The following is a 6,844-nucleotide window of genomic DNA, read 5'->3' on the forward strand; positions in this document are numbered from 1 at the left end:
CTGAGGTGGGATTTGAACCCACGCCTCCTGGGGAGACTGCGACCTGAACGCAACGCCTTAGACCGCTCTGCCATCTTATCATCTGGTAATGCTCTCTTGACTGTGTTTGCTTTGTTCTTGCTTGGTACTTTCAATGGGCTCTGTCTGAGGTGGGATTCGAACCCACGCCTCCTGGGGAGACTGTGACCTGAACGCAACGCCTTAGACCGCTCCGCCATCCTGGCAACTGGTAATGCTCTCTTGACCGTGTTTCCTTGGTTATTGCTTGGTACTTTCAATGGGCTCTGTCTGAGGTGGGATTCGAACCCACGCCTCCTGTGGAGACTGCGACCTGAACGCAACGCCTTAGACCGCTCCGCTATGCTTGCAACTGGTGATGCTCTCTTGACTGTGTTTGCTTTGTTCTTGCTTGGTACTTTCAATGGGCACTGTCTGAGGTGGGATTTGAACCCACGCCTCCTGGGGAGACTGCGACCTGAACGCAACGCCTTAGACCGCTCTGCCATCTTATCATCTGGTAATGCTCTCTTGACTGTGTTTGCTTTGTTCTTGCTTGGTACTTTCAATGGGCTCTGTCTGAGGTGGGATTCGAACCCACGCCTCCTGGGGAGACTGCGACCTGAACGCAACGCCTTAGACCGCTCCGCCAACCTGGCACCTGGTAATGCTCTCTTGACCGTGTTTCCTTGGTTATTGCTTGGTACTTTCAATGGGCTCTGTCTGAGGTGGGATTCGAACCCACGCCTCCTGGGGAGACTGCGACCTGAACGCAACGCCTTAGACTGCTCCGCCATCCTGGCAACTGGTAATGCTTTCTTGACCGTGTTTCCTTTGTTCTTGCTTGGTACTTTCAATGGGCTCTGTCTGAGGTGGGATTCGAACCCACGCCTCCTGGGGAGACTGCGACCTGAACGCAACGCCTTAGACCGCTCTGCCATCCTGGCAACTGGTAATGCTCTCTTGACTGTGTTTCCTTTGTTCTTGCTTGGTACTTTCAATGGGCTCTGTCTGAGGTGGGATTCGAACCCACGCCTCCTGGGGAGACTGCGACCTGAACGCAACGCCTTAGACCGCTCCGCCATCCTGGCAACTGGTAATGCTTTCTTGACTGTGTTTCCTTTGTTCTTGCTTGGTACTTTCAATGGGCTCTGTCTGAGGTGGGATTCGAACCCACGCCTCCTGGGGAGACTGCGACCTGAACGCAACGCCTTAGACCGCTCCGCCATCCTAGCAACTGGTAATGCTTTCTTGACTGTGTTTGCTTTGTTCTTGCTTGGTACTTTCAATGGGCTCTGTCTGAGGTGGGATTCGAACCCACGCCTCCTGGGGAGACTGCGACCTGAACGCAACGCCTTAGACCGCTCCGCCATCCTGGCAACTGGTAATGCTCTCTTGACCGTGTTTCCTTTGTCATTGCTTGGTACTTTCAATGGGCTCTGTCTGAGGTGGGATTCGAACCCACGCCTCCTGGGGAGACTGCGACAATGAACGCAACGCCTTCGACCGCTCCGCCATCCTTGCAGCTGGTAATGCTCTCTTGACTGTCTTTGCTTTCTTCTTGCTTGGTACTTTCATTGGGCTCTGTCTGCTGCGGGATTTGAACCCATGCCTCCTGGGGAGACTGCGACCTGAACGCAGCGCCTTAGACCGCTCTGCCATCCTGGCAACTGGTAATGCTCTCTTGAATGTGTTTGCTTTGTTCTTGCTTGGTACTTTCAATGGGCTCTGTCTGAGGTGGGATTCGAACCCACGCCTCCTGGGGAGACTGCGACCTGAACGCAACACCTTAGACCGCTCCGCCATCCTGGCAACTGGTAATGCTCTCTTGACTGTGTTTGCTTTGTTCTTGCTTGGTACTTTCAATGGGCACTGTCTGAGGTGGGATTCGAACCCACGCCTCCTGGGGACACTGCGACCTGAATGCAACGCCTTAGACCGCTCCGCTATGCTGGCATCTGGTAATGCTCTCTTGACTGTGTTTGCTTTGTTCTTGCTTGGTACTTTCAATGGTCACTGTCTGAGGTGGGATTTGAACCCACGCCTCCTGGGGAGACTGCGACCTGAACGCAACGCCTTAGACCGCTCTGCCATCTTATCATCTGGTAATGCTCTCTTGACTGTGTTTGCTTTGTTCTTGCTTGGTACTTTCAATGGGCTCTGTCTGAGGTGGGATTCGAACCCACGCCTCCTGGGGAGACTGCGACCTGAACGCAACGCCTTAGACCGCTCCGCCATCCTGGCAACTGGTAATGCTTTCTTGACTGTGTTTCCTTTGTTCTTGCTTGGTACTTTCAATGGGCTCTGTCTGAGGTGGGATTCGAACCCACGCCTCCTGGGGAGACTGCGACCTGAACGCAACGCCTTAGACCGCTCCGCTATGCTGGCATCTGGTAATGCTCTCTTGACTGTGTTTGCTTTCTTCTTGCTTGGTACTTTCAATGAGCTCTGTCTGCTGCGGGATTTGAACCCACGCCTCCTGGGGAGACTGCGACCTGAACGCAGCGCCTTAGACCGCTCTGCCATCCTGGCAACTGGTAATGCTCTCTTGAATGTGTTTGCTTTGTTCTTGCTTGGTACTTTCAATGGGCTCTGTCTGAGGTGGGATTCGAACCCACGCCTCCTGGGGAGACTGCGACCTGTACGCAACGCCTTAGACCGCTCTGCCATCCTGGCACCTGGTAATGCTCTCTTTACTGTGTTTGCTTTGTTCTTGCTTGGTACTTTCAATGGGCTCTGTCTGAGGTGGGATTCGAACCCACGCCTCCTGGGGAGACTGTGACCTGACCGCAACGCCTTAGACCGCTCCGCCATCCTGGCAACTGGTAATGCTCTCTTGACCGTGTTTCCTTGGTTATTGCTTGGTACTTTCAATGGGCTCTGTCTGAGGTGGGATTTGAACCCACGCCTCCTGTGGAGACTGCGACCTGAACGCAACGCCTTAGACTGCTCCGCCATCCTGGCAACTGGTAATGCTTTCTTGACTGTGTTTCCTTTGTTCTTGCTTGGTACTTTCAATGGGCTCTGTCTGAGGTGGGATTCGAACCCACGCCTCCTGGGGAGACTGCGACCTGAACGCAACGCCTTAGACCGCTCCGCTATGCTGGCATCTGGTAATGCTCTCTTGACTGTGTTTGCTTTGTTCTTGCTTGGTACTTTCAATGGTCACTGTCTGAGGTGGGATTTGAACCCACGCCTCCTGGGGAGACTGCGACCTGAACGCAACGCCTTAGACCGCTCTGCCATCTAATCATCTGGTAATGCTCTCTTGACTGTGTTTGCTTTGTTCTTGCTTGGTACTTTCAATGGGCTCTGTCTGAGGTGGGATTCGAACCCACGCCTCCTGGGGAGACTGCGACCTGAACGCAACGCCTTAGACCGCTCGGCCATCCTGGCAACTGGTAATGCTTTCTTGACTGTGTTTCCTTTGTTCTTGCTTGGTACTTTCAATGGGCTCTGTCTGAGGTGGGATTCGAACCCACGCCTCCTGGGGAGACTGCGACCTGAACGCAACGCCTTAGACCGCTCCGCTATGCTGGCATCTGGTAATGCTCTCTTGACTGTGTTTGCTTTCTTCTTGCTTGGTACTTTCAATGAGCTCTGTCTGCTGCGGGATTTGAACCCACGCCTCCTGGGGAGACTGCGACCTGAACGCAGCGCCTTAGACCGCTCTGCCATCCTGGCAACTGGTAATGCTCTCTTGAATGTGTTTGCTTTGTTCTTGCTTGGTACTTTCAATGGGCTCTGTCTGAGGTGGGATTCGAACCCACGCCTCCTGGGGAGACTGCGACCTGAACGCAACGCCTTAGACCGCTCCGCTATGCTGGCATCTGGTAATGCTCTCTTGACTGTGTTTGCTTTGTTCTTGCTTGGTACTTTCAATGGTCACTGTCTGAGGTGGGATTTGAACCCACGCCTCCTGGGGAGACTGCGACCTGAACGCAACGCCTTAGACCGCTCTGCCATCTTATCATCTGGTAATGCTCTCTTGACTGTGTTTGCTTTGTTCTTGCTTGGCACTTTCAATGGGCTCTGTCTGAGGTGGGATTCGAACCCACGCCTCCTGGGGAGACTGCGACCTGAACGCAACGCCTTAGACCGCTCCGCCATCCTGGCAACTGGTAATGCTTTCTTGACTGTGTTTCCTTTGTTCTTGCTTGGTACTTTCAATGGGCTCTGTCTGAGGTGGGATTCGAACCCACGCCTCCTGGGGAGACTGCAACCTGAACGCAACGCCTTAGACCGCTCCACCATCCTGGCACCTGGTAATGCTCTCTTTACTGTGTTTGCTTTGTTCTTGCTTGGTACTTTCAATGGGCTCTGTCTGAGGTGGGATTCGAACCCACGCCTCCTGGGGAGACTGTGACCTGAACGCAACGCCTTAGACCGCTCCGCCATCCTGGCAACTGGTAATGCTCTCTTGACCGTGTTTCCTTGGTTATTGCTTGGTACTTTCAATGGGCTCTGTCTGAGGTGGGATTCGAACCCACGCCTCCTGTGGAGACTGCGACCTGAACGCAACGCCTTAGACCGCTCCGCTATGTTTGCAACTGGTGATGCTCTCTTGACTGTGTTTGCTTTGTTCTTGCTTGGTACTTTCAATGGGCACTGTCTGAGGTGGGATTTGAACCCACGCCTCCTGGGGAGACTGCGACCTGAACGCAACGCCTTAGACCGCTCTGCCATCTTATCATCTGGTAATGCTCTCTTGACTGTGTTTGCTTTGTTCTTGCTTGGTACTTTCAATGGGCTCTGTCTGAGGTGGGATTCGAACCCACGCCTCCTGGGGAGACTGCGACCTGAACGCAACGCCTTAGACCGCTCCGCCATCCTGGCACCTGGTAATGCTCTCTTTACTGTGTTTGCTTTGTTCTTGCTTGGTACTTTCAATGGGCTCTGTCTGAGGTGGGATTCGAACCCACGCCTCCTGGGGAGACTGTGACCTGACCGCAACGCCTTAGACCGCTCCGCCATCCTGGCAACTGGTAATGCTCTCTTGACCGTGTTTCCTTTGTTCTTGCTTGGTACTTTCAATGGGCTCTGTCTGAGGTGGGATTCGAACCCACGCCTCCTGGGGAGACTGCGACCTGAACGCAACGCCTTAGACCGCTCTGCCATCCTGGCAACTGGTAATGCTCTCTTGACTGTGTTTCCTTTGTTCTTGCTTGGTACTTTCAATGGGCTCTGTCTGAGGTGGGATTCGAACCCACGCCTCCTGGGGAGACTGCGACCTGAACGCAACGCCTTAGACCGCTCCGCCATCCTGGCAACTGGTAATGCTTTCTTGACTGTGTTTCCTTTGTTCTTGCTTGGTACTTTCAATGGGCTCTGTCTGAGGTGGGATTCGAACCCACGCCTCCTGGGGAGACTGCGACCTGAACGCAACGCCTTAGACCGCTCGGCCATCCTGGCAACTGGTAATGCTCTCTTGACTGTGTTTGCTTTCTTCTTGCTTGGTACTTTCAATGAGCTCTGTCTGCTGCGGGATTTGAACCCACGCCTCCTGGGGAGACTGCGACCTGAACGCAGCGCCTTAGACCGCTCTGCCATCCTGGCAACTGGTAATGCTCTCTTGAATGTGTTTGCTTTGTTCTTGCTTGGTACTTTCAATGGGCTCTGTCTGAGGTGGGATTCGAACCCACGCCTCCTGGGGAGACTGCGACCTGAACGCAACGCCTTAGACCGCTCCGCTATGCTGGCATCTGGTAATGCTCTCTTGACTGTGTTTGCTTTGTTCTTGCTTGGTACTTTCAATGGTCACTGTCTGAGGTGGGATTTGAACCCACGCCTCCTGGGGAGACTGCGACCTGAACGCAACGCCTTAGACCGCTCTGCCATCTTATCATCTGGTAATGCTCTCTTGACTGTGTTTGCTTTGTTCTTGCTTGGCACTTTCAATGGGCTCTGTCTGAGGTGGGATTCGAACCCACGCCTCCTGGGGAGACTGCGACCTGAACGCAACGCCTTGGACCGCTCCGCCATCCTGGCAACTGGTAATGCTTTCTTGACTGTGTTTCCTTTGTTCTTGCTTGGTACTTTCAATGGGCTCTGTCTGAGGTGGGATTCGAACCCACGCCTCCTGGGGAGACTGCAACCTGAACGCAACGCCTTAGACCGCTCCACCATCCTGGCACCTGGTAATGCTCTCTTTACTGTGTTTGCTTTGTTCTTGCTTGGTACTTTCAATGGGCTCTGTCTGAGGTGGGATTCGAACCCACGCCTCCTGGGGAGACTGTGACCTGAACGCAACGCCTTAGACCGCTCCGCCATCCTGGCAACTGGTAATGCTCTCTTGACCGTGTTTCCTTGGTTATTGCTTGGTACTTTCAATGGGCTCTGTCTGAGGTGGGATTCGAACCCACGCCTCCTGTGGAGACTGCGACCTGAACGCAACGCCTTAGACCGCTCCGCTATGCTTGCAACTGGTGATGCTCTCTTGACTGTGTTTGCTTTGTTCTTGCTTGGTACTTTCAATGGGCACTGTCTGAGGTGGGATTTGAACCCACGCCTCCTGGGGAGACTGCGACCTGAACGCAACGCCTTAGACCGCTCTGCCATCTTATCATCTGGTAATGCTCTCTTGACTGTGTTTGCTTTGTTCTTGCTTGGTACTTTCAATGGGCTCTGTCTGAGGTGGGATTCGAACCCACGCCTCCTGGGGAGACTGCGACCTGAACGCAACGCCTTAGACCGCTCCGCCATCCTGGCACCTGGTAATGCTCTCTTTACTGTGTTTGCTTTGTTCTTGCTTGGTACTTTCAATGGGCTCTGTCTGAGGTGGGATTCGAACCCACGCCTCCTGGGGAGACTGTGACCTGACCGCAACGCCTTAGACCGCTCCGCCATC

The sequence above is a fragment of the Idiotropiscis lumnitzeri genome, unplaced genomic scaffold (genome assembly GCF_059441095.1).
Source record: "Idiotropiscis lumnitzeri isolate Australia: NSW breed Sydney's pygmy pipehorse unplaced genomic scaffold, RoL_Ilum_1.0 HiC_scaffold_33, whole genome shotgun sequence".
In the NCBI taxonomy this organism is placed as follows: domain Eukaryota; kingdom Metazoa; phylum Chordata; class Actinopteri; order Syngnathiformes; family Syngnathidae; genus Idiotropiscis; species Idiotropiscis lumnitzeri.